At 39.4% G+C, this 22,241-nt stretch overlaps 1 protein-coding gene across 1 annotated transcript in view; it reads left to right on the forward strand.

Moving 5' to 3' along the window:
- Positions 1–1,446: 1,446 nt before the first annotated feature.
- Positions 1,447–22,241, forward strand: part of LOC131402331 (ral guanine nucleotide dissociation stimulator-like) — a 216,405-nt gene continuing 195,610 nt past the window's right edge. Inside the window, exon 1 of the transcript XR_009218554.1 lies at positions 1,447–1,583. The gene's annotated coding sequence lies outside the window, so the exon portion shown is untranslated. The remainder of the gene's footprint in view (positions 1,584–22,241) is intronic.

Raw genomic sequence — 22,241 nt, forward strand, 5'->3', positions numbered from 1 at the left:
AGGTCAAAGACCAAGGGAAGAGGTCGTCAAGAGGTCAAGTCTAATCTATCTACGGATGTGGCAGCCTTAACTATGGATGTTCAAGCCAGACATTGCCAGCAGAACCACATCTCTTCACCCATGGGTGAGTTTTTACTAGTAATCACAGGGACTTGAGAATATCAAAGGAAATTCTTTATTAAGAACCAAAGTTATGGATTCCTATCTTGGGTTCATTACTTTGAATTTTTGACCCAAATCATATACATTTATTGGACCATGTTCAAGTCTATGATCTTTAGAAGATGCAGCCTACAGCTGAAGAGAAACAGATACAACACCAAAATCTTACCCTCTCTGAAGCACAACTGAGAGCCCCTGGAGTAAGAAGTTTTCTAGACAAGCGAAAGTCATTCTTCTTCTGAACAAAGAGAGTAGAGGCTATTCAAACATTCAACTTTAAATTGTTAACATGACTTGTTAGATTGTGATGGAGCAAGCCTCATACCTTCGAAGTTTCATGATTTTTCTCCAGAATACTGAGATGGATGTCCTTAAAGTCCAGTTTCCCCATAAATGTCTATATTCAGTGATAAAATTAAATTCCCTATAAAATAATTCTCCGTGGCTTAGTGGTTAAGTGCTCCACTACTGGTGGCCCGGGTTCATATCTGGCACTAACACCCCGCTTCTCCGGCCATGGTGAGGCCACATCCCACATACAGCAACTAGAAGGATGTGCAATTATGACGTACAACTATTTACCGGGGCTTGGGGGAAAAAAAGGAGCAGGATTGGCAACAGATGTTAACTCAGAGCCTGTCTGCCTAGGCAAAAAGAGGAGGATTGGCATGGATGTTACCTCAGGGCTGATCTTCCTCACACACACACAAAAATAATAATAATAACAATAATAATTCCCATAAAATTGTTAAAAATATATCATAGTCTCTGACCAAGTGGAAACAAGGCAAATTGAGAAGTTGAATAGCAGTGTAATAAACTCCATACAAGGATCTTACTGCATCATTTCATTAGTGAAACTGGACGTAAATCCCATCTCTATCAAAGAAGAAATAAACAGATCATGGTATTCCTGTTCTTTGGAGTACCTCTAAAACTTCTAAAACGCTAAGTTAGAGTGGCGAGCACTGATAAGGAGAGACGTCTATGATATACGATTTGGGAAACAGCAAATTGCAAAATGATGTAGTTATGTCATTTATGTTAAAAAAAAACTTTATGTGTATTTATAAATTCATAGGAAATGTCCAGAAGAATAAGCTGCAACCTCTTAACAATAGTTCCTTCTGAGTAGGGGAGTGAGTTAGCAGGGAAAGGGATGGATGGGGTAGGTTTCACTTTACTCTACATACATCTGGGTAATTTGACTTTTTTTTACAGTATGTATTTCTTTCATAATTAGAAAAATGAGTAATGTGACCGTTTGGTGCAGGGCAATACTATTATGTTCACCAGTCTCTGTACTGTATGTTACTGCACAGCACGGACTGTAGGAGAAAGCCCAGAGGAGCAATGAAGACAAAGAAGACATGACACCTGCAAAAAGTCAGTGGAGTATTTCTCCATAACAAACCTTTCAGGTGAGTGATGGTCAGTATCTTCCACTGCTCCAGCTCTCGCAATAAACCTAGAACCTGCCCAGGGTAAGCTGGAGGACCATGCCCGACTAGTCCACTCCCCGCATGGGGCCGATTTGTGCAGGGTGACTGCCATCAAGCAGACAATGGACTCAGGATGGGGCGTGTGCCTTTGGAGAGGCTGGCAGAGAGGCGCAAAGTGGAACACCAGCTAAGTGCACACACCTGAGAGGCCGAGTTCCAGGTGGAGACTCAAAATGTACCAAGAAATTGTGTGAAGTGAAGGAAGCTACTCAACCTCTCTGAGCCTCAGTGTCCCCCCCTGTAAAATGGGGATCACAAGCCTACTTCACAGAGCTGTTGGGGAAGATACATAAAAGTGTCTGTGACAGTCAGTGTCACATTATTAACAAAGTCATCTCCGACTTCAGAAAATCGATGAAAAGAATAATGTTAATGACCAAAGACGAGATGCCCAGCTTCGTAAGCAGCCCCAGCAGCATGAGAATGAGAGGAGCTCCGACTAAGCAGGGCTCTTCACAGCTCCACTGGAGACGATGAACACGGGCTACACCAGGATAAGGGGCTGTTGTACAGTGACTCGTGTAGTGAGGGTGGATCCCTAAAGACACTGTGAAACAGAGTTACACACAGTGGCTCCTAGGGAACAACTACAAAGCAATCAATGCAGCAGATAAGAGTGGGAATGGGGCAAGCAGAGGAGGGTCAGAGTGACAAAATCTGATGGAAGACATTGAACCACGACGAAAGCCCAGCTCTGTCAACAGCTGCTGTGGTTGTGCCAGGAGATCAAACGTCTGAGACAGCCATTGTGGGGACTGCTGGGAGCACAGTTGTCACTGCGGCCACACCCCAACAGCAGTGCATCAGAGCACACACACCCTGAGACTTTCCTCTCCATTAATCTTTGTTTTAAGATGATGAATATCCTCATGTTACAATGTCTCCTTCCAACACTTGTGGACCAGTGTCATCAGAACCCCCTGAAGAGGGCACAGGCCAGAGTAGGATGGAACACTGGGGCCTGGGGGAGCGGCACTGCACCTGACTACACGGACTATCACCTGGGCCTATTGAACACGAGAGAAGCACCCGAGGATGTGGTCTAACGAGACTTCTCTATCTTGCCACATTCAGAGACACTACACACTTTCTCATTCTTTCTTTACAAAAATGTTAAAGAATTCATGTGTCATTAATTCATACAGAGGCAAATTCTTGACAAAGTGACAGGGTCCAGTTTCCATGACCAGGTTTTTCAGTTGTTTTGATAATATCCCACATTCAGGCATCGGAAATGTAACCTATTGGGATGTGTAATATAACTGGGACTTTTTTTCGTGTAGATCAACGCCCAGATTTTTAGGGACGACATAAATCATGAAAGCTGCTAACCATTCCTCCACAGGTTTCAATAAGACTTTTAAGTTAATTTACCAATCTCAGGAAAAGAGAATTTGGCAATTCAAGGTTATTTTTCTGCATTCAAACGTACAGTACAGGCAAGAGAATGAGCAGAAAAAAATTAACAGGCAGGTCTTGCTTGCATTTTATCTTTTGCAAATAAGCAGGATATTTTATGCTCTGTTCCTTTCACTGCTGTAATCAATTTTTAAAGAATACGGTACATCTGACTATCCCTAGGCGTGTTTATCTGGGAACCTTGCCTGAATCCAAAGCAGAGATGTTAAAGCTGACGGGTTTCAAATGCTGCCCAGGTGCTGTCTACCATGAACATCCCTCTCCCAAAGCTGGACCACCGGTCTCTTCCTGAGGGATCAGAGTCACCACCCCTGTCCCTGAGAGACTGGCCACTCAGGCCTGAGCTGAGATTAGGTGATCAATCTAAAGGGCAAAATGCTTAAGCTTTTCTCATCTTAAGGTTGCTGTTTTGGAGGCCACTGCACTGGAATGTGTTGGTGAAAATAGCCTAATAGATACTTACCTGGGAATTGGGTTGTTCTCCTCTGCTCTTAGCGGATCCTGGGGAAACCAGTGATTAACCTCACAGATACCTTAACTTCCACACCTGCGAAAAAGACAAGCAACAGCCAATGTTACCATCCAGCCAAGCTCTTAAGTTGTACTTGCAAGAGGGGCCACAAGGGGGAATCTCTCTCAAAAGCTGATGAAAGGATGGCACTTTGGCTAGAGAAGGCAGAGGGCAGCAGGCAAAGTGGAAAGTTTCTGGGATGTCAAACCAGTTCCCATAAGCATTTTAGAGAAGCACCTGGCCCTGGACTTGGTAGGAGGCTGTGGAAAGACCCACAGACATGCAGGTGGGAGGAGGAATCAAGCAACGGAGGGAGGCGGTGTGGAAGAGGCACGAGTCCAACTTCTATTTTGGACAAAACCAGTTGCACGCTGCAGAACCTCGGCTGCCCATGCAGCCGCCACATCCTCCTAACTCCCTGGTCCCGCTCATCCCGTGGCATCCCTCCGGGATTCAGTCCACATGCAGCGGGTGCAGGACCAGAGTCCTGAGTCAAGGGCAGTTTGGCCCTCGGCCAAGCGCACACCACCCTGCTCCTCCCCCCAGGGTTAGGCACCGCCCCATGCCCACAGCCTTCTGGGATTTGTAGTCTGGCCGTCCTGCAAGCTCCCAGCCGGTAGCGGTTAAGAGACAAAAGCTCCCAGCATACACAGCTAGGGGCCCCAACTCCCACCTTGTCCCCTCGCCCCTGGTCCCCATCCCTCTGCTTCTCCACCCCACTCTCTACCCCTCCTCTTCTCTATACCATGACCACTCTCCATGCCCTGCCCACCCCCCAGAGTATGCGCAGTGTGGTTGGGCTGCATCCCTTGAGGCCGGCACTCAGGTAGGGGTGGGGCTCACCAGCCTGGCTATTGCTGAAGATGCTTGCAGCCCTCGTGGAAATTTCCTGGCCAGTATTTGAAGCGTAAATTCTATATCTAAAATGGAAATACTGAGTGCCTGGGATTCTGGAATTTGCCTTTTTAAGGCCACCTGTCCTACCATCCCCTCCATCCCTCCAGGTTGCCATGGTCCTCCCTCTGGTTCCCGTGGTCAAGGTCGCTGCAGAGATCCTTCCCTTTGACCTCGCACACCCTAAGGGCCCATACCCATCATAAAAACTCAAAGCCATGACACTTGCCAAATTGAGGCAAAAATGGAAAGACCCAGGGGGACACGCAAGGATGAGGGCATTAATAGATACTTGAAAGTATTAAAATCCATCTGATGATGTCATGAGTGAACGTGTTCCACTTTAAAACAAAACACTGCTGTTATTCTGAGATATTGAGTTAGGATCTTTGCGCAAATATGCAGGATTTAAAATGTTTATTGATGTATAACATGAGTACAGAAATATATGCAGAAGTCATCCATGTAAACCTCAAAGAATTATTACAAAGTGAACACACTTGTGTGACCAAGAACTAGCACCAGCTTCACTCAGGCGCCAACAATCCGTTTCTCCCTCCTTCCTCCCAAAAGGTAACTGATATCTTACCAGCAAACACTGTATATCGAGTTTGTCTTCTTATATAAGTGTTTTATTACAGAACACTTTAAACAATATACAAAATAAACAAAATAGCATAGTAGGCCCCTCACCCAGCTTCAACAACTACTAATTGCCAATTTTGTTTCATCCACATTCCATCCCAGTCCCACCTCACTTTATTATTCTTTTAGTCCTTTGTGTGTGTGTGTGGGGGGGTAAGATGTACGCACACTGAAAGGCACAACTCTCAACTGTACAGTTTTGGCAAATAAACATGTCCATATAACCTTCACCCCTTTAAGAATAAAATAGTTCCATCACCCCCAGAAAACGCCTTCCTGTTCCTTCCCAGGCAATTTTATCTTTCCCCCGAGGCAACCAATGTTCTGGTTTTTTCATCATAGGTTCATCTTGGCTGAAATCATCCCAAGTGTTTTGTTTTCTGTCCAACTTGCCTCCCTCAGCACGAGGTTGATGAGACTCACCCAGCATGTGTGTGTCAGCATTTGCTCCTTGGCATGGCTGAGGGCATTCCGCTCTGTTGTTGCCCCGCAGTGCGCTCGTCTTGCAGGTCATCTCCTGTGAACATTCTTGTACAAACCCTTTTTTTTTGCTGCTTAATTCCTTTATTAGCATTTAAGTGACACACCTTTGCCTTTTTAGTGGTTGGTCCAGATTACAATATGCATCTTTAACATATCACAGCCTACCTAGACTTAATAGTGCACCAGTTTAATCAATGTAAAATATAGAAGCCTTGCTACAGAACAGTTCCATTTACCTATGTCTGTCCATTATGTTATTGTTGTCATAAATTTTACATCTACCCATGTTATAAATCCCACAATACAGTGTTATGATTTTTGCTTTAAATAGTCATAGGTCTTTTAAAGAAATTAAGAGAAAAAAGTTAAGTATTTGGAGGGAGATCTTTGAGGCTCTGCAAATGTACTGTTTCTTCTTTAAGGTTCACCCACAGTTTTTGCATTCATCAGTCAGTCTTGCCCACAGTAATTATTACTGTGGTGTTCTAGTGGCAATTTTCTATTTCATGCTATCCAGCCACGTTTATTATTTGGAATTCTGTGAGGAAGATTTCCCCCCCTCCCTCTCCCTTCCTTCTTTCTCTCCTTCTCTCATTCTTTTTTTTTTTTCTCTTTCTTTCTTCCTTTCTTATTTAATCTATTTTATATCAGTATAGACTCATGCATATTTATTTTGTTCTCTGGGTAGTAATCCAATGCTACCATTATTTATTTTGTTGCTCACAATTTTCCAGCTTGAGCCATTGGGAAGTCTTTCAGATTGATTCTTTTTGACACATCTCATCATTTTCTGTGTTTTTTTTAAAGCACTTTCCTACATTCTGGCACTACAAGATGTTCCAGGTTCATCTTGTATTTTCCATCTCCAGCCCTAGAATTAGCCACTTCTCCAAGAAAACCTGGTTATTTTTATTGGAGAATGATATAAACGCAGATCTGGGAGCTAGGTGTGCTCATTGATACTAGAGTGTAACTGCTTCTAGACCCACTCAGCAGAGCTTGGAAATGCATATATGAATATAAACTCAGGTATACACATCTATCTATTGATCTATCAATCTATCTATCAATCTAACTATCTATCTGGATAGATATATTAAAAGAGACATGGATTCATACTGATACTTCCGACTCCAATCCAGCACCACAGATTTTATTCTAGCATTCTCCTTTTGTTTATATGTAACTTCTTTTACCAACAGTGAGAAACTTAACTCCAGTTATCTACAATATATTTACAAATGTGTCAACTACTTTCAGAATTGTTAATCCATACCCTTATGAAAAACACATTTATCATCTAGTGTACAGTGTTTGTGTCCAGTACTTTAGTTTTACAGTATCCCATCAAAACACTGTCTTCCAAAGTTACTTAGGTCAGGACCTTTCATCTCCACCCCTTCTGTGTGATTATGTCACGTGCTTGTAATACAGTGAGATTCATTTGTCACTGCATTCCATCTGAGTTCCCCAGCATCCTGATTGATTTTTAAAATTTGCAGAGTAAAATTCACTCTTTGCGGTGTACAGTTCTATGGGTTTTGACAACTTTATGGTCGTGTATCCATCTCCACAGTACCATACAGAGCTGTTTTATTCACTCCCAAAATTCTCTCATACTGTCTCTTTGTAGTCAAATGCTTCCCTCACTCCATCCCTTGGCAACCACTGATCACTTTCCATCCTTGTAATTCTGCCTTTTCTAGAGAGTCATATAAATGAAATCATATACCAGATAGCCTTTTGAATCTGGCTTCCTTCACTTAGAGAAATGCCTCCAAGATTCATCCATGTTGTTGTGCGAATCAAGAGTTTATCCTTTTTATTGCCAAGTACTATTCTAATGTCCCGATGCACCACAGCTTCTTTCTCCACTCACCTGATGAAAGACATTTAGTTTATTTCCAACTTTTGGCAATTATGAATAAAATGGCTATAAAGATTCACACAAAGGTTTTTGTTTACATATTAGTTTTCAATTTGCTTCAGTAAATCTCTAGGAGGGGGATATCTGAGTCATGTAATAAATGTATGTTTAACTTTATAAGAACCTGCTAAACTGTTTTCCGAATGCAACTATCATGTTGCATTCCCAGTTCTAGTTGCTCCTAGTCCTCACCAGCACTTGGTATTTGCAATTTTATTTTTTATTTTGGCCATCTAATAGGTGTGCGGTCTCTTATTGTGACTTCTGCTTCCTTTATGAAAGTGAGCTCTGCTAAATATAGAATCCTGTGTTGACTTTTGGGTTTTCATTCTGCACTTGAAAGATGTCATTTTGTTATTGATTTGTCTCTTTTGTTTTTGATAATGTATCATCCATCATTCACATTATTTCTCCCTGTATGTAACGTCTTCCCATGTATATATGTATTTCCTTGACTGCTTTCAAGATTTTCCTTTTATCTTTGGATTTCAGCAGCTTGACTATCACATGCCTAGGTATGTTTTTAATTTGTATTTTATTTTTTAGGTTTCCTGACCCTCTTGGATCTAAAATTTTAGATTTTCCACCAAATTTTGAAAGTTATGTTATTACTGGTTGATTTGCCTTTCTGCCTCATTTAATTTTTCTGTCCTTCCCCTCTCTGCTGGGGACTCAATCATCTCACAAGTTGTAAGGCTCTCTTCATTTTTCTTCAAAATTTTTACATTCTTTTCTTCAGGCTAGATAATTTCTATTGCTCTATCTTCATGTTTCTTCTACTGTTTCTCATCTACCGGTAAACTCGAAAGTATTTTTTTATTTCATCTTCTGATTTGGTTCTTTTTTGTAATTTCCATTTCTCTGCTGAGTTTCAACATCTGTTCATTCATTATGAGAATATTTTCCTTTACCACCTTGATCATCTTTATAATAGCTATTTTCTTATCCTTGTTTGCTAATTGCAACAACTGGGGGATAGCTTCTACTGCCTGTTTTTGCTCATATATGGATTACATTTTCCTATTTCTTCAAGTCTCATGATTTTTCAAAATTGTGTACTGGAAACCATGAATGATAGTTAAAGAGCCTCTGGATTCTATTGTATTCCTTTGAAGAGTGTTGTTGTTTTTCTAGCAGAGAGTTAACTTGGCTGGACTGAAACTCCAATCCTATCTCCTTTACAGTGAGCATAGCTGAAATCCTCGTTCAGTTCTTTCATCTTCCAACTGTTGTTTTTACTCTAGGCCCTCTGGAGCCTACCCTGCATGTGTGTTGTTCAAAGATCTGCCAATTTGGTGTGTGTGGGGGTGAGACATTCATATATATTTTGAGATTTTCCTCTTTGTGGGTCCCTCTCTTCCAGAATTTCTCCCCTAACTTTCCAGCTACTCTGACAGCCCCAAAATACATCCTGTAACATTACAAGTAAGACTGTAGTTTTTCCCCTGTCTGGACCATGTACATATTTTGGAATGCTTTGAGGCAAAAGACTCAAGCTTGCAAATATCTCCTGGTGCAATTCCCATCATTTAAGGGAAGACTCCCTCTCAGTTCTGCTTGCTTTTGGAAGAGATTTATACATACACACATATACACATTTATTATATGTGTATTACATATAGATACATGATTCTCTATAAATATATATAATAATTTATGCAGATTTTATCATTGTTATCTGTGAGAGTGTTAGTTCAACATGCTACTCCACCATTACTGGAAGCCAGACCTCGGTTTTGTTTCTTTTTTGGATTTTATATAAATGGAATTATGAAATATATAGCCTTTTGAATATAATTTCTTTTATGCCACATTATGGTTTTGATATTTATCCATGCTATTGCATGTAGCTAGTGTTTGTTTATTTGTTAAAAATAATTAATTTTTTTAAATGGTCATAAAATATGCATAACATAAAATCCACCATTTTAACCATTTTTAAGTGTACAGCTCAGTGACACTCAGTACATTCACATTATTGTGTACTTATAACCTCCAACCATCCACAGACCTACTTTCACCTTGCACTGAAACTTTGTGCCCATTAAGCAACAACTCTCTGTTGTCTCTCCCTCTTGCCCCTGGGAACCACCATTCTCCTTTCTATTCCTATGAATTTGACTACTCTAAGTACCTTATATGAGTGGAATCATACAGTATTTTTCCTTTTGTGGCTGACTTTATTTCACTTAGCATAAAGTCCTTAAGGTTCATCCATGTCATAGCATGTGTCAGAATTCCTTCCTTTTTAAGGGTGAATGGTATTCCACTGTGTGTATCCACCACATTTTTTTTGTCAATTCATGCGTTGATGGACACCTGGCTTGCTTCCAGCTTCTGGCTATTTTGAATAACACTGTTAACAACACGGGTGTACCTATATGTGTTTATACCTCTGCATTGAGTTCTTTTGAGTGTATACCTATAAATAGTGTTCTGAGATTCATTTCCTCCCATGTGGGAGGGTTCCCCAGACCTTCAACAAGCAATTCTTAGGATGTCAGCTGGTCGTCAGATAATTCAACTCAATTTGATTCTGTCAACCCAGAGATATATCAGATTCCACAGGTTGAGGGCTCAATCCTATAGGACTGCACACCCACCCTACCTCACCTCAACTTCAGATGCCAGTTAGAAGCCCAGGCTGTTACCTGTACTTCTGACTGACTGGCTATAAACCAGAGGTTCCCACAACCTCCTCCTTGGGTTTGATTAATTTTCTAGAGTGGCTCACAATACTCAGAGAAACATTTACTAGATCACTAGTTTATTATAAAAGGATATAATTCAAGAACAGCCTGATGGAAGTGGCTCATAGGGAAAGGTATGTGAGAAAGGGCACAGAGCTTTTATGCCATCTCCAGGTGCACCACTCTCCAGGCACTCCTTGTCATTGGCAACCTGGAAGCTCTGTGAACCTCCTTCTATTGGGATTCTTATGGAGGATCCCACATGTAGGCATGATCAATTATTAACTCAGTGTCCAGCCCCTCTCCCCTCTCTGGAGGATAAGGAGTAGGGCTAAATATTCCAAGCTTCTAATCAGGGCTTGGTCTGTTTGGTGACCAGCCGCCATCCAGGAGCCATCCAGGAGCCCACCCAGAGTTGCCTCAATAGAACAAAAGATTCTCCTAGTGTTGTTATCACTTAGGAAATTACAAGGGTTTTAGGAGATCTGTGTCAGGGATGGAGTCAAAGACAAACATTAGAACAAGAGATGCTACTAGTGTTCTTTTCATATAGGAAATTACAAGGGTTTTAGGAGTTCTGTGCCAGGAACTGGAGGAAGAGACCAATAAATATATTTTCTATTATTTCAGAACCCATAAGTGGAATTGCTAGATCATATGGTAATTCTATTTTTAATTTTTGAAGGAACTACCATACTGTTTTCCACAGTTTTATATTCTCACCATCAGAGCACAAGGCTTCCAATTTCTCAACATTCTTGCCAACATGTTATTTTCTGATAGTAACTATCCTAATGGGTGTGAAGATGTATCTCATTGTGGTTTTATTTTGCATTTTCCTGATACTTGGTGACGTTAAGCATCTTTTCATGTGTGTACTGGCCATTTTTTTTTCTTCTTTGGAGGAATGTTTATTCAAGTCCTTTGTGCATTTTTAAATTGGGTTGTTTTTTTATTGTTGAGTTGTGGGAGTTCTTTATATATTCTAGATATTAATCCCTTATCAGATATGTGATTTGCAAATATTCTCAACCATTCTGTGGGTGGCCTTTTACTCTGTTGATAGTATCTTATGATACAGAAAACTTTTGCATTTTGATGAAGTCCAATTTGTTATTTTTTTTGTTGCTTATGTCTTTGGTGTCATATTAGAGAAATCACTGTTGGCAATGGCATTTGGATACAATGACACAAAGATTTTACCCTGTGTTTTCTTCTAAGGATTTTATAGCTTCAACTCTAACATTCAAATCTTTGATCTATTTTGACTTAATTTTTGTATATGGTGTAAGGTAAGCATCCAACCTCATTCTTTTGCATGTGGGTATCCAGTTTTCCCAGCACCATTTGTTGAAAAACTTATCCTTTCTCCAATGAATGGTCTTTGCATCCTTTTCAAAAATCATTTGACCGTATATGCAAAGGTTTATTTCTGGGCTCTCTATACTATTTCATTAGTATATTGTGTGTATTTATGCCAGTACCCCACTGTTTTGATTACTTTGTAGTAAGTTTTGAAATCAGGAAGTATGAGTTCTCTAACTTTCTTCTTCTTTTTCTAGATTGTTTTGGCTATTCAGAGTGCCTTGAGAGTCCATAGACATCTTAGGACAGATTTTTCTATTTTTGCAAAATCATCATTGAAACTTTTATCTTTTTGAATAAGTTGATTCTTAAGTATTCTACTCTTTTTGATGATATTGTAAATAAAAATGTAAAGTTTGTAGATTTCTTTTTCAGATTGCTTATTATTAATGTATAGACGGACAACTAATTTTTGCATGTTGATTTTGTATCCCAGTACTCTGCAGAATTTATTAGTTCTAACAATTTTTTTGTGGAATTTTTAGGGGTTTCAACATATAAGATAATATTTGTAAACAAATATAATATTAATTCTTCCTTTCCAATTTGGATGCTATTTCTTTCTTTTTCTTGCCTAATTGCTTTGTCTGGAACTTCTAATACCATGTTGAATAGAAGTGGTGAATGTGGGCTTTCTTGCCATGTTCCTGATCTTAGAGGAAAAGCTTTCAGTCTTTCACCCTTGAATATGATGTTCTGTGTGAATTTCTATATATGGCTTTTATTATGTTGAAGTAGCTTCCTTTAACCCTGAAGGATTTTTAGTGTTTTAACATGAAAGCATGTTTAGTTTTGTCAAACGCTTTTTCTGCACCCATCGAGATGATCTTTTTATTTTTTCCTTCATTTTGTTAATGTGGTTTACTACATTGATTCATTTTCATATATTGAAACATCCTTGCATTCTACGAATAAATCTCACCTAAAAATGATGTATAATCCTTTTAATATGCTGCTGAATTTGATTTGTTACTATTTTATTGAGGATTTTTGTATCAATATTCATCAAAGATATTGTAGTTTTCTACAATAGAAATTGTACTTTTCTCTTCTATTGTATTCTATTGTAGTTTTCCATTTCTGTAGTTTCAAAGACCTGTCATTTTATTTTCTCTTAGCATCTTTGGCTCTGCTATCAGGATAATGCTAACCCCACAGGATGACTTTAGAAGTAGTCTCTCCTCTTCATCTTTTTGAAAGAGTTTTAAAAGAATTGGTGTTATTTAATTTAAAAAAATGCTTTGTGCCCAGGAATAAATTCAGCATAAAATAATTACAAATAAATATTTTTTAAAAATGTGAAAAAGTTGTTTTCCTAAAATAAGTTAAAAATTAAGCAAGTAAATCACTTACCACTTTATTTCTTAAAATTTTTAACCTAATAATAGGCATGAACAAATTGTTAGAATTAAAATGACTCAAGTGTTAATTTTCTTCATTGCAAATTTTCTGAGAGAAGTATATGGTGCCATCATGTATGACATCTTTTATGAAAAAATGGTAATTTTTTGTAGTATTTGAGAACATTATGAATTTTCCCAGTGGCCTCTGATATGCAAAGTTATCTTTTCAACATATATGTCTTATCATCATCCTTACCAAATTAACAAACTCTGTCAGGTGCTAATTAATCAACTACTTTTCATATGATTCAGGTTCTCCACTATTAATTTCCCTAACCATCAGGAAATTCTACAACTTCTCAAGATTAAGAATTTTACCTTACACTGTATTTCTCTCATGTGTTTTAAAACATCCAAAAATCATTGATAAACTGACCCTGCCCAAACTAAAGCATGGTGAATTATAAAAGATCGTCTCCGTTAAGTGGGGAAGGATTTCAGGTTGAACTTAATTTTATAAGTGGTCAATTTATTACAGTGTATTTTTCTCTTATGTATTTCAATTCTTTTTTTAAAAAAGTGATAGTTGAGGGCACTTAGATAATAAAAAGTTGAGAAAATAAGGAACTGATATACTTTGTAAGCTTCAAATGTTTTCAAGCATAAGATACAATAAGAACTAAAACTAAGAAATGGCAGAGGAAATAGAGATAAGAGGATGAAATTGCAAAACTGAATCTATAATAATATCTCAATGGATAGCGTTGTGGTGCCAAGAAGGTGGTGAAGTCAAAGAATTCGTAAAGATGATAATAAACAGACTGCAAAGAAAAAAGATCGAAATTTTTATAGAGAGAATTTTTACAGCGATATTACAAATAGAGAACAGGGAAGAGAGGTTGGAGTGAGAGACTATCTGCTTGTTAAATTACTCCCACTGTAGAGAACAAAAAACCAATTTGCTGAAATCTTTGTTTCCCTCTATGACCTTATCTTTATCTGTAAAATCTCAGCTCTGAATCAAAGTCACAATCCAGCTTTTCCATCACTGGGGAACAGAGCATTTACGCTCATCTGAAACCTCATCTGCCCTGCCTGTGAAATAAGGCTGGCCATCCATTCTCACAGAGGAGCCAACTGGAGGTAGGATTTTTGGTTCTGAATTCAGCTAAACATCTTCAAAGAATTGTATCTGGCCTTCCTCATCCAAGGCTATCAGTGAAGGGCTGGCTGGCTTTCAGAGAAGACCAATTCACAGTCAGCTGAGACATTTTCTGTTGAGCTTTCTAGAGAAGGCTGCGGGGCTTGTCAGTAAGAGTTGAATCTGTACGGGTTATATTTTTTAAATTTTATTCATAAATTTATAAAGAAATTTATATGGTATTACTTATTATCAAGAAAAAATGTTGTCTATTCTCTGGTCATTTAAGCAAAATCCTCCTCTCAGGGCCCACCCATGGACAAAGCCCAGATTTAATCTCCAAGCATCTGCCAGGCACACTGTGGTCAGTGGGAAGGCCTCAAGTTGGCAGCCTGTTCCCTTGTGTCCTGTGCTGGTACTTAATCTTGCATCTCTTCAGTGTACAACTAGACAGAGGCTCAAAGGACTTGACATTGGAGAAATGTACTTTTCATTGTCTTTAGACTTCTACGCTTTTCAAAAAGACTTTCAGCATTTCCAGTAATTGTGCAGCAGTTTACCCAACACTAAAGTTCTCACTTTAAAAATTAAAATAAACTTTGAAAAGGAAAAAAGTGATCTCTGCAATTTTGTACAGAATCTATATAATGGGTGTATCCTTATAAATGGAGGAAAGATAACAAATTTAACTCTTTTGGTTAGTTAACAAAGTATTATATTTTATATATTACCAATTTTGAGATTATTTGTATTTAAAAATACGGTTTCAAACCTCTAAATCATTGTAAGTGGTAGAGTCTGCCATCTGCTTTGGCTGAACAATTATATACAATAAGTCAGCCAAAACTCTTCCATTCCTGTATAATCATATATGTGGGTGGTATTGGTTGGTTCTTATAGATTGTTTGAACACATGCATATCACAAAATACAAGTGGCCATTAAAAATTAAAATGTTCACCAAATACAAGATTATCTGATTCCTAGAAAAAGAAAACAATACTGTAACATTAAGGCTAAAACTGTCAAAAAGGAAGCCAAGATACACTCAAGTCAAGCTTTTGCTGAAAAGTTAATTGGCTCATCTTTGAAACTTTGTCATGTTTATTGTGTAAGCAAGATACTTTCAGAGCCGAGAATATAGAAAGTGCTTATTGGTAAGTTAACATTGTGATCATTTATTTTGTAAATGTTAATATGTTAATATGTTAATATGTTAATATTCATTTTCTACTATATTCAGATTTTGAAGTTCTGCTAAATCTAAGGCCACATTACTGGCAAGTTGGGATACCTCTAGACATCTGAAAAATATGAGTCCTACACAGAAGCATATAAATTCTCTCTTCATCATGTTCTAAATTCTAAAACATTCTAAGGTTTTGGAACAAACCAATGGCATTCCACATTTACAGTAAGGCTGCATGTGCCATACATGATCCTATAGGAAGAGAAATCCAGATTTTAAATAAAAGAGATTGTGAACAAAAAATAAAGTATATTTTCACGTCTGAAAGGGGATTTCAAGAAAGAAGGGACTCTCAGAACATGTGGTAAGTGGTAACTAAGTTACCAAAGGGTCTCTAAAAGAGAACATATTGTGGCAAAAAGAGCCTAAACGCAGAGAGCTAAAATGGCATCTCTGGAATCCTTATGATGAAACAGACGCTGAACTACTTTTTCCTAAAATTTAAAATGCATCTTATCCTCTAAACAAATACCACCACGCTGCCAGGGAGCTTACCTGGGCATGGTGACGTGTTGGAATCATTTTTCTAATTCATTGGTTCTTAAACTTGATGGGCACTAGAAGCACCTAGAGGCCGTGTTGAAACCCAGATTGTCGGGCCCCACCGCAGAGTTTCCAGTTCAGCAGGTCTGCACCAGCACCTGAGAATTTGCATTTCTACCCAGTTCCCAGGTGATGCTGATGCTGCAGGTCCAGGGACCCCACTTTGAGAACCACAGCCTAACTTACACCCTATATATGGTTACCAAATCCATTATTTCATCCTTTGGCTGCTACTTTTCCTTTATCACATCAGCACCTTAGCTCCGAATCTCCTCACCTATCAATGGGAATACTTGGAGAATTTAACAGCTGGTCCTCCTTTCCAGCTCAGTTCTCCTTTTTCCTCTCAATACTACAATCTCTTGTCAGGTAATTGTTCCTTAAACGTCAGTTCATCATAGATCTTCCTTGCTGAAAATCTCATGGCTCTTATGCTGAGCACAAGACATTTTAAATTCTCTACTTGGCTCATACGGTTTGTAATAGCCTGTAGAATGTGGACACCCTGTTCCCTACACTACCTACTATAAAGAAGTACGTGAGGATTACATAAGATACAGTCAGTTCTCGTTATGCACAGTGTGACATTCTATAAAGTCGCTGTGAGCACTGAATCGGTGAATATGACCCACTGCTCCTATGGGAAATGCAGGGTTAGGTTGTTGCAAGCCTTAGTCACAATTTATTCAACTGATCAATACATAACCTTGTTCTCTGTGTGTTTCTCTTTAAAGTCACCTTATTTAATATATATTGTTGATATATTAACTTTGAACTCACACCAACAGCACTGTAACTCGTCTGAAAGAAGATTGTCCAACACACATACTTTCTCTGTAAAGGTACGTCACAGCCTCCTGCCCTGAGGAACACCAGGCAATATTGCAGCACTACACATGGGGGACATATTAAACAGCAAAATCATCAACACAAGGCACAAAAAGATAAGAAATGAGGCACTAAATAGATTGCAAGAGGGACACTTGTTTACAGTGTGGGATGAAACGAGGGCAGAGCGTCACCTGGTTCCCCCTCAGCTGGGAATGTGCACGTCCAGTGAATCAAATGTTTCCCCACTTTGTGCATATCTGCAAATGGACATGAAAGCCCTGTGGGTGTTTATTAGGAGGCTGCCAGTACATTTTAGCTAGTGGGCAAGTGTGCAATACGGAATCCACAAATAATGAGGATCACCTATATTATGAAAACATCTTTTCAAAACCAGAGTATTGCTCAGATATAAGAGCAATAATGATAACTTAAGGTAGCTAACATTTTAGTGCCTACTATGTCCCAGGAGCTCTTCTAAGTACTTTACATAAGTTAATGCATTTAAATCTCACTAAAACCCTATGAGACAAGAGTTATCAGTAGCCGCATTTTATAGATGAGGAAACTAAGGCTCAGAGAGTAAATACTTTGCACCTGTTCCCCAGTTAAAAGTGGAATAACTGGGATTTGTGCCCAGACAAACTGGTCCAAAGCCCACAGCCTCAACCACTATGGTAGGAATGTGAGTGGATTTTCTACCACTCCCTGAAAAGCCCCTTCTGCTCCAGTCAGTGTGGTCTCCCACATACTTATTCACTCATCAAACATTTTCTGAGTGCCCCAAAAGTGTCAGGTACTGTGTTTAGATACTGGAAGGACTAATAGAATGTCGACGCAAATAATCCAACCAATATATAAATCAAAATTGGGTTGAGTTTATGATGAGCCAAACTTTGAGGGTCATAAAGCCCAGGAGAGTCCTTTCACAAAGAAATGGAGGCCCAAAGAAGTGAGGTGTACAGAGTGGTTATATACCATCAAAGACCATGTATCACATGTGATTGCAATGTCCCTTTTACAGTAGTCATGATGTTGACCTGTCAGCACGTCGATTGATGGACACAGTGGGCATCAGGTCTGCTGTCTCCATGGGCGGGGCTGTTGTCTCGAGTTGGGTGGTCACAGGATGAGCACAGCAATCAAATCCTAGCCTAGGGAGAAATGCTTATCCTTAAGGAAATGCCAATGTGGGGGAAGTTGCATTTACAACTTAAGGACATTGCTTTTGTCTTTGGGACATGTTAATTGCTTAAAGCGGATATACAAAGGATGAACAGAGGCTACAGGCCCCTTTTAGGAAAAAAAAAAAAAGGTTCAGGCCCAATTAGTTTTACACCAAATAGCTTCCTCATGTGCCCCAATATATCCTATTGCTTGCCATTTATTCATCAAGAAGAAGGATAGTCTCAGCTTTAAGGAGCTCACTGTCTATGAGACATGAATAAAACTACAGTTATGGAAAAGTAGATAAGTACAGGGTCCCAGAGTGGGTACATCAAAAGGGGTCTCTAGATGGAGACCTCTCAGGAAAAGTGTCCAAGAGGAAGGAACATTTGACATGAGTTTAGATTAAGAAATAGGAATTAAGTTGATCAAAAAAGGGAGTAGGAGGACAGAAGAAACACATATAAAAAGACAGATATAAAGGATGCTAAAGCTTTCAGAAAATGGGGGTATTTTTAAGGCTGGAACAAAGCGAACATGTAAGACACAGTGGGTGATGAGGCTAAAGATGAGGACAGCAAGGCAAAGCCTGCGTGTCCAGCTCAGGAGTCTGAATGATCTCATGGATGCTCTGAGCAGTCATTGAAAGAGTCTAAGCAGATGTCAGATTTAAGCAAATTTGGATTCTAGAAGGTAACTCTGGAGGCATTGTGGAGGAAAGATTAGAAAAAATTAAGACTGGAAGTAAAGGGACCTGTTGGGAGACTGGGCAGCGATCCAGATAAGATAGGCCTTGGCTCAGGCGGGGGGTCTGCAGGTGGAGGAGGCCAGGAGGTGGGAAGCAGTGCTGGGCTCCTGGAGGAGGAAACTGAGCTCCCTCTCAGTCAGGGGAAGACTGTGCCTGTCATGGCCTCCCCACCTCCATGCCCAAATGCCATGTTCCTTTCTACGTCTGTACCTTTCCCCTCTTCCCCCATCTGAAATCCTCACTCTTTCTTCCCTCTACCTGCCCAAAAGTGGTCCCTTTGAGGGCTTGATCTAGTCCACCTCTCCTAAGAGGCTGTCCTTAATTACAATTTCTCAATAACATTCTCATTTTTTTAATTTCTATAATACAACATACACTAAATACCTTGGCAGAATCTAAATACATCTTGCAAACCATTTCATGTATGTGGACAAGCTTGGAACCTTATAATTCTTTGTATTTCCTTCAATAACTACCACAAATACCTTGCACATATAGGTCAACGGATGTCCAGTAAAGTTCAATAAAGAAGAAGCACCTTTTATTAGCTAAGAACTTTTATGAGCTCAGTTATTCCTTTAGATCAGCTGCTTGAACCATTTGTGTCTCTCCACAGGTCAACAGTGTTGCCCAGAACAAATGAATTTTACACCTTCTCAAACTCAATAGAGCAAAGATGGAACTTCATTCCCCCTGCAAGCCTTACTGCCCTACAGAAAAGCAAAAACAACGTGTGACATCTAATTCTTTCTCCACATTCTCATCCTAAATTGCAACTGTTTTCCAGATGCTAACTGGTTTTCATTCTTAAAACTGACAGAAAAGTTTCTCATTATTTCCTTTTCTTTCTTTTTTTGTGAGGAAGATCAGCCCTGAGCTAACTTCCGATGTCAATCTTCCTCTTTTTGCTGAGGAAGATTGGCCCTGGATTAACATCTGCGCCTATCTTCCCCTACTTTGTATGGGATGCTACCACAGCATGGTTTGACAAGCGGTGCATCGGTGCGCGCCAGGATCCGAACCTGTGAACCCGGGGCCGCTGCAGCGGGGCATGTGCATTTAACTGCTGTGCCACAGGGCTGGCCTCTCTCTTTATTTCTAAAGCTGAAATGTTTAAATTGTTCTCTGGGCTAGTTGGAGTTTCCACAAAATGAAAACGCACATTCCAGAAAAATCCTTATCTTTCCAGGATAATCCTTAATATATTATGGTAAACACCTTGGCAGAATGTCACTGATTTTCAATGTCAGTGCCTCCACAAGGGTATCTTCGCATTGTCTCCCCTCCCAACCACCTCTCACTTTGCCCCTCCCCAGGCTCATGGGCTCAAAGTGTTTACTGAGCACTAAGAATGAGCAGAGTCTGAGGGAGACTTCAAGGATGACTAAGCCATGGTTTCTGACCCCAACCATCTCTCTCCATCTCTCCTTTAACCTCTAATTTTTTTTACTCTGGTTTCTACTTTAGTTGTTTACTTGTCTTGTGAATTTTTGTTTTGTGGTTTATAATTACCATGTAAATCCATATTACTTTTTGCCTTAGAGTTTAGAAAGAACTTACATTAAACAAGGTTTTTTTCCCAGCCCTTTGATGTGTCTAATACCTTCCAATGCAATTCAGGTGGCTTCTTGCTTTTACGTCTCCATCATTATTCCTTCAGAATTATGTTCACCCCACACTTGTGATCTGACCGATGCTGCTTTACACTTTAAACTTTTCTATGCCAAGATTCACCTGAGGAATCCCTCAAGCACCATCAGCTAGGCGACCGCACATTCCTGACATCTGTTTCCTTGATTTGTTCCTAAATAAAGATGTTACTTTTTTTGTTTTGTTTTGTGAGGAAGATCAGCCCTGAGCTAACATCTATGCTAATCCTCCTCTTTTTGCTGAGGAAGACCGGCTCTGAGCTAACATCTATTGCCAATTCACCTCCATTTTTTTACCCCCAAAGCACCATTAGATAGTTGTATGTCATAGTTGCACATCCTTCTAGGTGCTGTATGTGGGACACGGCCTCAGAATGGCCAGAGAAGCGGTGTCTCAGTGCGCACCCGGGATCCAAACCTAGGCTACCAGTAGCGGAGTGCGTGCACTTAACCGCTAAGCCACGAGGCCAGCCCAAGGTGTTTCTGAAACTAATAAAAAATTGTACCAAGTGGTCATTGTATAAAAAGCACTACCACAGATACCTTCAAGAGAACAAATGGAAAAGAATATTCAATTCCTCAGATAGGTTTGCAACCAAATGAGGCATTGAGGGGACCAGGGGGCACTGATAAGAGCAGTGATCCTAAGAGAAGAGTTTTAAGTCAATTTCAAATGAGGTTAAAACTGGAATGAGATAATATTTTACCAGTTATCTGAAATCATAAACATTTTTCTGACCTTTGAGAGTTTATTTGCATATAAACTGTACATGTGGGGTAAGAGAGTGCTGATATTGTTTAATTTCTTGTTATTTTTCAGCACTTTGTAACAGATGTGGCTATTCACAATTAATAAATATCATAATGTGGAGAGACCCAACTTTCAACTGCCTGATATTATCAATTCTTACACAAAGCTAGAGTTTTAAAGATCAAATTTCATTCTAGTTACCTGTCAACTAGTCCATTTATCAGAAAGATGCTGAGTTTTAGGAAAATACTTCAAAACACAAATTTTGTATGTAATTTCAAAAGCAAAAAATGAGTTAAAAACTGGGTGGTAACCAGTTTTGCTACAATATATTAACCTTTAACATGGGAGCAAACATTTTTAGAGAATATAATTGAAATTTGCCTATTTGTATATTGTAGAATGTTAAAGGATTTACAGTTTTAATAGTATTTCAAATACCAGAGAATAAAAAACAGAATTGATTCAGTTTTGTAAAATAGTTTTTTAGACATAGCAGATTTTCACAGCATATTACTTGAAAATAAAATAATCAGTTAGTGAGGTTTAAGCAATGCGGTTTTATTTTAAACTTGCTCATTCCATAGGAGCATCAATAAAAGCCCTCCAGGGGTGGCTGACGCTCTTTCCCTCCACATGAGCACCAGCTGCGTTTGCTTTAAGCATCAGACTCTCAGGCAACACCATAGCCCTCAACTCCGTTTAGTTGAGAAAAGGCTTTATGAGTCGTGTGTTTTTTTCTAGGGGTATGGAGCTCCCAGACTTATTAACTACAGGGAGAAAGTAAGAGTCAGAACACATTCAATAAACTCCAGTGTGCTCAGGTGAGAGGATAGGTGCCTGAACTCACATCTGAAAAAGAACTTAGAGGATGCTTTCTGACTCTGCTTCGTGCCTTTGACTAAGTAATCCTGGACATCGCCGTTACGGCCACAGAATAACACAGGCAGCCTTGATGGACCAGAAATCCTCCTTTGTCCATCATTTGTACAGAGCAAACTGGCTTAAGACCTCTCGTTTCCTGCTGCAGTGGTAATTTACAGAGATACAGAACTGCCATCTAGTGACTAAGAAGAAAACAGCAAGGTGCTTTACATGGAAAATGAAATTGTAAGTTTTTTAAAAAAGAACAGTGCAGCACTAAAGTTGGTAAAGTTGACACAATGTGACACATGAAAGTTATAGTAAAACTGAAAAATGTGTAGGTGAAGTAATCAGTTGTTCT

This window comes from Diceros bicornis (assembly GCF_020826845.1).
Source record: "Diceros bicornis minor isolate mBicDic1 chromosome 7 unlocalized genomic scaffold, mDicBic1.mat.cur SUPER_7_unloc_3, whole genome shotgun sequence".
Taxonomy (NCBI): Eukaryota; Metazoa; Chordata; class Mammalia; order Perissodactyla; family Rhinocerotidae; genus Diceros; species Diceros bicornis.